Genomic DNA, 10,664 nt, shown 5'->3' with positions numbered 1-10,664 from the left:
TATTTACATTTGAGTTTCATTAAATGACCATCCCTACAGTATCAATTCTGGGTATCTCTTGTTCTTTGAAACCACACTAATGGGGAAGACTGCTGACTTGGCAATGGTCCAGGAGACAATCATTGACACCCTCCACAAAGAGAGTAAGTCACAGATGGTCATTACTGAATGTGGTGGCTGTTTACAGAGTGATGTATCAAAGCATATTAAATGCAAAGTTGACTAGAAGGAAGAAATTGGGTAGGCAAAGTGCACAAGCAACAGGGATGACCACAAGCTTGAGAATACTGTCAAGTAAAGCCGATTCAAACACTTGGGAGAGCTTCACAATGAGTCAAATGAAGCCGGAGTCAGCGCATCAAGAGTCACCACACTCAGACATCTTCAGGAAAAGAACTACCAAGCCACTTCTGAAACAGAAACAACGTCAGAAGCATCTTACCTGGGCTAAGGAGAAAAAGAACTGGACAGTGAACAGTGGCCGAAAGTCCTCTTTTCAGATAAAAGTAAATTTTGCATTTCAATGTTGAAATCATGGTCCCAGAGTCTGAAGGAAGACTGGAGAGGCACAGAATCCAAGCTGCTTGAAGTCTAGTGGGAAGTTTCTGAAGTCAGTAATGATTTGGGGGGGCCGTGACATCTGCTGGTGTTGGTCCATTGTGTTTTATCAAATGCAAAGTCAATGCAGCCATCTTCCAGGAGATTTTGGAGCACTTTATGCTTCCATCTGTTGACAAGCTTTATGGAGATGCTGATTTCCTTTTCCAGCAGGACTTTAGCACCTGCCCACAGTGCAAAAACCACTTCCAAGTGGTTTGCTGACCATGATATTACTGTGTTTTATTGGCCAGCCAACATGCCTGACCCCTGAATCTATGGGATATTTTCAAGAGAAAGATGAGAAACAGTTGATCCAACAATATACAGATGATCTGAAGGCTCAGTAGTGCCTCAGCAGTGCCACAGGCTGATAACTTCCATGCCACACTTCACTGATGCTGTAATTTGTGCTAGGAGCAAGTCATTTGCTGTAATATGTGCTGCCGACCAAGTACTGAGTTTACAAATGAACATACTTTAAAGAACTTGAACTTTTCTGTTTTGAAAATCCATTTTTTGATTGATCTTAGGAAATATTCTAATATTTTGAGATACTGGATTTTGGACTTTCATGAGCTGTGCGCTCTAATCATCAAAATTAAAAAAAAAAAAAAAAAAAAAACTTTTGAAATGTTTTACTTTACATGTAGGGAATCTAGAATATATGAAAGTTTCATTTTTAAAAATAATTTACAATAAAAAAATGAACTTTTTCACGATATTCTAATTATATGACCAGCATATAACCTGTACATACATACACACAACTTTTACTCAAGTAATATTCTAAACAGTGACTTTAACTTCTACCAAAGTCATTTTCTGGTAAGATATCTATACTTTTACTCAAGTATGAATTTCAAGTACTTTATACACCACTGGTCACCACATGTTCACATGTGAATAAGCCTCCACATGTGAATGCCACCACATATGTTCACATGTGAATAAGTCACCACATGTGAATAAGTCACCACATGTGAATAAGTAACCACATGTGAATGTCACCACATGTGAATATGTCACCACATATGTTCACATGTGAATGTCACCACATGTGAATATGTCACCACATATGTTTACATGTGAATATATAACCACATATGTCACCACATATGTTCACATGTGAATATGTCACCATATATGCACACATCCCACCCAGCACCAGACGTCATTTCGACGTTGTTTTTTGGGCTAAATCAAGTCGGACCATCATGGCCTTCGTTTTTTGCAATTTTATTTCTATACCACATTTACCATTTCTAAAGCTATTATATTATATTATATTATATTATATTATATTATATTATATTATATTATATTATATATTAACTGACTAAAAACATTGTACATTCTCAGTACTTACTTCCAGGTAAGTTTAGTCCCTAAAATTACACAAATACTGTAGTACATACAAATATTCCTGACACTTTCTTTAATGTAAATGACTTTGGTTGAATATTTACTTTATAGAAATGGTTTAGTGTCTTTGAAAAAGTCCGTCAGCATCTCAACCGTTAGGCTAACTATAAGAGGTTAACTTTAGACTGAACTAGTTTATGTAAGTTTGGGCTTTTAATCATATATGTTATGTGTAGATGAGAGATTTTGATAGATTTGTAAAGGTTTTGCTGGCAATTTATCAATAAAAGAATGGAGGTAAGCTAATTAATTTAACCTAAAAGTATGCATTGTGCAGTTAATCGACTGAAGGGTGTTGTATTTGTGCTTTTCTTATTAATATCTCATGACTGCCACTTTTCTTACTATGTTGCTTACCAGAAGTTTCTGTCTTACCCATGATGCTCTCAAAAAAGGTCATGATGCCTATCCACAGCAATGTATAAAAACTGATTTATTGTTTTTTAAAGATGAAATTCCAACTTTATTTTGGTTTTATTTTATTTTTTCCGGCCAAGCAGCTTCCACCCTGGACTCAGTGGCGGAAGCATCTTACCTGGGCTAAGGAGAAAAAGAACTGGACAGTGAACAGTGGCCGAAAGTCCTCTTTTCAGATAAAAGTAAATTTTGCATTTAATGTTGAAATCATGGTCCCAGAGTCTGAAGGAAGACTGGAGAGGCACAGAATCCAAGCTGCTTGAAGTCTAGTGGGAAGTTTCTGAAGTCAGTAATGATTTGGGGGGCCGTGACATCTGCTGGTGTTGGTCCATTGTGTTTTATCAAATGCAAAGTCAATGCAGCCATCTTCCAGGAGATTTTGGAGCACTTTATGCTTCCATCTGTTGACAAGCTTTATGGAGATGCTGATTTCCTTTTCCAGCAGGACTTTAGCACCTGCCCACAGTGCAAAAACCACTTCCAAGTGGTTTGCTGACCATGATATTACTGTGTTTTATTGGCCAGCCAACATGCCTGACCCCTGAATCTATGGGATATTTTCAAGAGAAAGATGAGAAACAGTTGATCCAACAATATACAGATGATCTGAAGGCTCAGTAGTGCCTCAGCAGTGCCACAGGCTGATAACTTCCATGCCACACTTCACTGATGCTGTAATTTGTGCTAGGAGCAAGTCATTTGCTGTAATATGTGCTGCCGACCAAGTACTGAGTTTACAAATGAACATACTTTAAAGAACTTGAACTTTTCTGTTTTGAAAATCCATTTTTTGATTGATCTTAGGAAATATTCTAATATTTTGAGATACTGGATTTTGGACTTTCATGAGCTGTGCGCTCTAATCATCAAAATTAAAAAAAAAAAAAAAAAAAAAACTTTTGAAATGTTTTACTTTACATGTAGGGAATCTAGAATATATGAAAGTTTCATTTTTAAAAATAATTTACAATAAAAAAATGAACTTTTTCACGATATTCTAATTATATGACCAGCATATAACCTGTACATACATACACACAACTTTTACTCAAGTAATATTCTAAACAGTGACTTTAACTTCTACCAAAGTCATTTTCTGGTAAGATATCTATACTTTTACTCAAGTATGAATTTCAAGTACTTTATACACCACTGGTCACCACATGTTCACATGTGAATAAGCCTCCACATGTGAATGCCACCACATATGTTCACATGTGAATAAGTCACCACATGTGAATGTCACCACATGTGTTCACATGTGAATGTCACCACATGTGAATATGTCACCACATATGTTCACATGTGAATGTCACCACATGTGAATATGTCACCACATATGTTTACATGTGAATATATAACCACATATGTCACCACATATGTTCACATGTGAATATGTCACCATATATGCACACATCCCACCCAGCACCAGACGTCATTTCGACGTTGTTTTTTGGGCTAAATCAAGTCGGACCATCATGGCCTTCGTTTTTTGCAATTTTATTTCTATACCACATTTACCATTTCTAAAGCTATTATATTATATTATATTATATTATATTATATTATATTATATTATATTATATTATATATTAACTGACTAAAAACATTGTACATTCTCAGTACTTACTTCCAGGTAAGTTTAGTCCCTAAAATTACACAAATACTGTAGTACATACAAATATTCCTGACACTTTCTTTAATGTAAATGACTTTGGTTGAATATTTACTTTATAGAAATGGTTTAGTGTCTTTGAAAAAGTCCGTCAGCATCTCAACCGTTAGGCTAACTATAAGAGGTTAACTTTAGACTGAACTAGTTTATGTAAGTTTGGGCTTTTAATCATATATGTTATGTGTAGATGAGAGATTTTGATAGATTTGTAAAGGTTTTGCTGGCAATTTATCAATAAAAGAATGGAGGTAAGCTAATTAATTTAACCTAAAAGTATGCATTGTGCGGTTAATCGACTGAAGGGTGTTGTATTTGTGCTTTTCTTATTAATATCTCATGACTGCCACTTTTCTTACTATGTTGCTTACCAGAAGTTTCTGTCTTACCCATGATGCTCTCAAAAAAGGTCATGATGCCTATCCACAGCAATGTATAAAAACTGATTTATTGTTTTTTAAAGATGAAATTCCAACTTTATTTTGGTTTTATTTTATTTTTTCCGGCCAAGCAGCTTCCACCCTGGACTCAGTGGCGGTGTTGCAGGTTTACCAGGCCAAACTTCTGTGTGACCTGGACCAGCCTGGGCAGGACTTGCCCGCCTTCAAGGAGCTGCACTGCGCCTGGCCCTGTGAGCCACTAAGATCACGGCCCAGGCGATTGGTCATTCGATGACACAAGTGGAGCACTTGCCACCTGGGCCAAGGCCTGGCAGGCCATCCTCGTAGTGTCAACTACGAGGTTATGTACTCCAGTTTGCTCAGCAGGCCCCGTTATTCAATAGAGTGGTCCAAACCTCAGTAGAGAGCAGGGACGTGCACGTCCTATGCTCCGAATTGAACACTATGCTGGCAAAAGGAGCCATAGAAATGGTTCCCCCAGCACTGAGCGAATCAGGCTTATTCAGATATCTGAATCGGGCCCTGATAAAGCACTCGTTCAAAATGATCACTTTGAAACAGATCTTCTCGCAGATTCACCCAGGAGACTGGTTCTTTTCCCTGGATCTGAAGGTGGTGAGCGCGCTCCAGTGTGGCAGCAGAGCGTGAGTTCAGTCTCCAGAATAAAATGAAAACGATGCGTTTGATTACACGCACCCAGTTTGTCCATTTTGTTATATATTACTTATGCTTGCATAATTAAGTTTCTAATCCGTTTTGTTCTATAAGTTTATGGTCAACGAATGGCTTTTCTGAGGTATACGTGACATTGTTTACAACACTGATTGAACTGACATGATATAGATTTTGGTAAGCTACTGCAACTTTCAACATATTCTTTGATTTTCATTCATATTTATTTCCTTCTGTAAAATAGCTAGTAAAGAGGAAGAGATGATCGCGTTCACTCACGATCCCCAAAAAGTGTTCAAGATGAAAACTGAGAAGTGACGCAGTCTTTAACTTCTTTTCATGATATAAATAAATGCATAGCTTAGGCCTATTTGTTTATCCTATAAGTTTGTGAATAAATATGAAAATGCGAAGCTATTAAATGTCTTAACATTAAAATATAAAAATTAAAATGACAGAACGAAAAAAATGCTATTAACAATCGTGCATTGCGCAAAAGTATTATAATATGAACGGCTCCCATACAGAGCGGCACAAAGCGGTTATGCGCATCCCGTGTGCAGAATGATGCGCTTGAAGCATCATGGAGTCACGGCGCTCCGCATTGAAAAGTTCAAAGCACAAAGAGAAGATATATTGATGGGTATTGTATTACCGTTATCTTGATGAAGTATAATAATAGAAACATTGATTCATCTTGGAGAGTGTTTCATTGTGTTGACTGTCATAACCGAACGCGACACGCAGTCTGAATTCATTAATGCTGAATGGAGAATGACTGACTGCCGCAGCGGAGGGAGGCATTTAGGCTACGTGAACTTTCATTTAACGACTTAAATATTTATCTGTACCTCAAATTAAACTATGGAATGGCTTCAGAACACTTGGAATATAGTGCACAGAAACTTTATGGTGCTTTTTTAATGTTTTTGTGCCTTTTGTGGAGCTTAACAATAACAGAATAGTACACGCACAGTATCGGATTTGGATCGGTGCACTCCGGCCGATACCCGATCCGGCAAAAATGGCAGTATCGGAGCCGATACCGATCTGAATATCGGATCGGTGCATCCCTAGTTTGCATGTGTCATTCATTACTGTAAAAAATCTACTTTTTATTTTCAGTAGCAGAAGCAGAGACGGTCTGTGCAACAGCAACAAGGTGAGAATGATGAGACACTTTAAGAAGTAGAATAATTTTGTTTAATTAAGCACTGTTAAGCAAATTATATTATTTTATTTGTGTAATTTATGAATTGATATGTTCTCTGCACTTGTGTTAATATCTGTTTCTGTCTGGAATAGGTGCGGGTCCAAACCCATCTGTCAAGACGCTTGTCCACTTGCTGTCCACCCCACCAGCCCAACGATTGTCCTGGAGAGCCTCTGACCACAAGTCATAGGTACAGGTTCATAGTCAAGTCATATTCATTTCTGTGGCACTTTATACAAAACAGCTTCACAGTAATAAACATGAAATTAACAGAATTCAAAATTCAAAAGTTGAATTTAAATATAAAGACCAAACTTTTTTTTTTTTTTTTTTTGGCTAAGAAAAATAAAGTTTTTGTTTCTGATAATACTAAAAAAGGGATACTCCACCCAAAAATTAAAATACTCTCAGAATATGACTTTCTTTCAAATTATGATTTTTGGAAAATAATCCAACTCTGTGAGTGCATGTGTAAGGTTGAAAACCACACAGAGTAAAAAAAAACAACGTAGTCAACATGACCCTAGTTGAAGTGAAACACTAGGTGTGTGTTAGAAAAATATTAATATTTTAAAGTCTGTACTTCCAAATGATTCCTCAAGCTTTAAAACACACATCACAAATTACAACATGTTGACTTTGAGCCCATACTGGACAGTTGGCAAATCTGTAGTGTAACAAATTTAACATAATAGTATTTTCCTCAAACACGCCTATTGTTTCACTTCAGAAGAAGTTGATTCGTCAACTGAGGTCATGTGGATTACCATCATGTTCACTTTGGTTTTTGACCTTCTTGCATGAACACACAGAGATGGATTATTTTTTCTAAATATCTCTGTTTGTATTCCACAGAAAAAGAGAATGTCATTATCAACTGGAACAGCTTGAGGGTAAGTAAATGATGAGATAATTTCTGTTTTTGGGTGGATTATCCCTTTGAGTTAAGTTATCTTAAATGAGTGACTTTGTGATATTTCACTATCCCTTCATTTGTAAAAGTGAAAATGCAATGCAGAAGTGTAAAGAAAGGCCTCTCCTCAATCATCAGTTTCTTTACTGTACTGTCCAAAAATGTGCCCATTAAATATCTTTAAAATCCAGTATACCTGTAATTGTTTTATTTGCAGTGTAAACAAAAATATCAGGAAATCCAAAACTAGTCAGAAGACAAAGTGCATGCCCTCTGTACCTGTACAGATGTTCAGTTATTGTGTTTTGTCTTTTGCAGGAGTACAGTGGTAGAGACAGAGAAGAAGTGCCCTTGACGAGGAAACCATGGCAGCCATATATACGGTAAGTCAATACTTGGTGAAAGGAAAATTTACTAGAAACATTAAGTTAAAAAAATAACTCATTTTTGTCTCACAGTCAAGAAGAGATTTCCAAATGTGTCCAAAGAGGCTTTGAGGATTTGAACTGGGGAAACTGAGACTTCTTGAAAGCAAAAAAGTTATATTTGTTTGAATATTGTAATTTTTTTGAACATTGTAAAGTATGTTCCTTGCTGATTATTATTCAAATGTTCACTTGTTATAGACAACAAATAAAAGTTTTTCAAATGTGACATGTGAATGTATTTTCTTGGGTTGAAATATATGTAGGGCAAAATATATTTTTAAATGCTTTTGTAAAATATATTTTGAAAATATATTTTTTAAAAATATACAAAAAATGGCCAGAAAATATATTTATATTTGAAAATATATTTTAACGAAATATATTTTTTGGCCATTTTTTGTATATTTTGAAATATATTTAAAAATATATTTGAAAATATATTTTTTTTACCGTATGGGGTCTCTTGGCTTCTACTAGCGTCGCGCCTGCCACAGCTTAGTGTCGTGTCTGCCTCAAGATCTCTCACTGTTTACAGCTACCAGACACCCAGGACTGATGCAGGAGAGCACAGAACAAAACATGTCACAGCCAAGGTGAGTAAATTGAACAGGTAAAATCACATTGTGGTCTGTAAAAAATTGTTTAAAGTTCTTTTTAAATACTAGTTTAGTAAGTTAATAAGATTTTTACAGTCTTGATAAAAATTTCTTTAAATGTTTGTGTCATTCAACAACACTGAAACAGCATTAGTTTTATTTTTTATTTATTTATTGTAATATGGGCTCAGACACCTTAAGCAGAGAAAAAAATGTAAAAAATATGATTGTAAAAAACGGGCTACACATTGTGGCATTAAGGAAAACTCAAAAGGTTATGCTGTACAAAATAAGTAACTATATTAGTTCTGCAGTGACTTTTTAGACTGTATTATTCAACAAATTTGATAAAGATAACAGGGAAGGGGGCACAGAGAAAAGTCCAGACAGTAGCATAATGTGTGGTACAGTAACAGGAGGCATCCCTTTGTCATCAAAACCATTCAGGATCAGAATCTGTGGATGCTCTGTAAAATTGAGTATAATTATTTAAGGGTTTAAGGCTAGACTGAATATTAAAATCAGGAAAAGGGAATTTAAAAATGCCATTTTAACACACTTACCCCAAATGTCCCTTTGTTTGCAAAGCCGTTTCTGCCTGGAACCTGTGGAAGCCCTCTGTCTTTTTTAGGATTAATAGGGTTACTTTTGAAAGACCAAGAGAGGACAACCATTTACAATGCATTTAATTTGATTGTTCTATATGCATCACCCATGCATTTTTAAGCAAACAAAATTATCCAAAATTTTACCTCAGGAGTAAGTACTTCCAAAATGTAGGATGTATTACTTAATTCTGTCATGTCAATCTGTGTGACTCTTTTAATTCTATCAATGATCCCCTCTGTCTGTTGGCAATAGGCATTGCATTCAACATTGTTACAGTATATTGGTTATATATTAAGTGTAGCTCAAAATGCTAGGAAATAATTGTTTGTTTTATTACAAAATTGGTTTACCTGTTCATGAAAAAAATAAATCCTTTCATTAAGTTTCATCTTCAGCTTTGGGGAAAATTTTGGATTTTTATGCAAAAACATCCTGTTTGATCTAATTGTGCCATTTGTCAAGCCGTTGTGTAGCTTCTACAATGTGAAGAAATGCATCATGCGGTATTTCTTTTTGAAATAAGTGTAACAAATATATAATATTTTTCTAATTGTTCACTTCCAAAAACTTATTAAACTTAACAGATATGCATGTAAATGTCACAAGAGAATGGATATGCAGATGAGAACCTTACAAAAGGTAAGGCACATTTATTCAGTTATTGGTGTGATGAAGTATTCATGTTGTCATGTTATGTAAACATCGTTATCGGTTTCAAGGTAGTAACATGCTAACTATTCATGTTAAATTAAAGTAATACTGTTTGTATTATAACAGGGCCTCAGCAGGGTGCGAGATGGTTTTGCACAATTTTAAACGTCCACAAAAGTTCCGCAGTCATAACGCAGCAATTTCCACACACACGTGGTACAAGATATGAATACATAAAAATAAAATAATAATACACGTGCACATTACTTTGTATTCAAAAATAGTTAAAAGTTAACAGTTGTAATGTATTGTATATATATATATATATATATATATATATATATATATATATATATATATATATATTGTAGTAATGTTCATTGTAAGGAAGGAAGAGGACAGGGTCGGCTTGACTACTGACTGCTTTTATTAAGTAGTGAACATAAACAAAAGGTGTGCAGAAAGGCACAATGCGGTCATATAACATAAAGACACAAAAATAAATCCAACAGGCAGAGCCTCAGGCATCCAGACGTGTAGCAGTCAGTAGTCCTTCTCTCTCTCACACGCTCCTGTTTCTCCTGGCGTTCTTCGCCAAACCATGCCCCCCTTGCCATATATATATATATATATATATATATATATATATATATATATATATATATATATATATATATGCTATAAAACATGAAATACTAAAAATTGAATAAATGTAACCAGTTGTTAGGGTTAAGCTGTTACCCATAATTGTACAAAAACAACTGTAAAAAACAAAATTTTACAATTCTAAATAAAGCCCAAATGTGGCCCACATTCAGCCCATCAATGTGCCCACTCTGAACCCATGCCCAGATGATGCCCATATAGCCCAGAAAAAACCCTTGTGGGGCCCACATGGACATGTTGGCTGGGTTCCTTATCCCGAGGTTACCATAGTCAGCTGGATCCCCTCCAAATCCAGATATGATGGTGGACCTGCATCTTGGCATGACCACAACGCAAGCCTAAATGTCAACGAAGACCATGTCAACTAGACAAGCCCTAGAGACAGATCCCCTGTGAGGACTTCG

The 10,664-nt window shown here is 35.7% G+C and overlaps 1 long non-coding RNA gene across 1 annotated transcript; it reads left to right on the top strand.

The window, feature by feature from the left end:
- Positions 1 to 5,704: 5,704 nt before the first annotated feature.
- Positions 5,705 to 7,997, top strand: LOC125260347. Its single transcript, XR_007183015.1, has 5 exons — positions 5,705 to 6,346; positions 6,490 to 6,587; positions 7,253 to 7,290; positions 7,629 to 7,693; positions 7,769 to 7,997. It is a non-coding gene; the product is annotated as an uncharacterized LOC125260347 (long non-coding RNA).
- The last annotated feature ends 2,667 nt before the right edge of the window (positions 7,998 to 10,664 follow it).

The sequence above is a fragment of the Megalobrama amblycephala genome, linkage group LG24 (genome assembly GCF_018812025.1).
Source record: "Megalobrama amblycephala isolate DHTTF-2021 linkage group LG24, ASM1881202v1, whole genome shotgun sequence".
Taxonomy (NCBI): Eukaryota; Metazoa; Chordata; class Actinopteri; order Cypriniformes; family Xenocyprididae; genus Megalobrama; species Megalobrama amblycephala.
The sequence above is the reverse complement of the archived record's forward strand: the minus strand, read 5'-3'. Positions and strand labels throughout refer to the sequence as shown.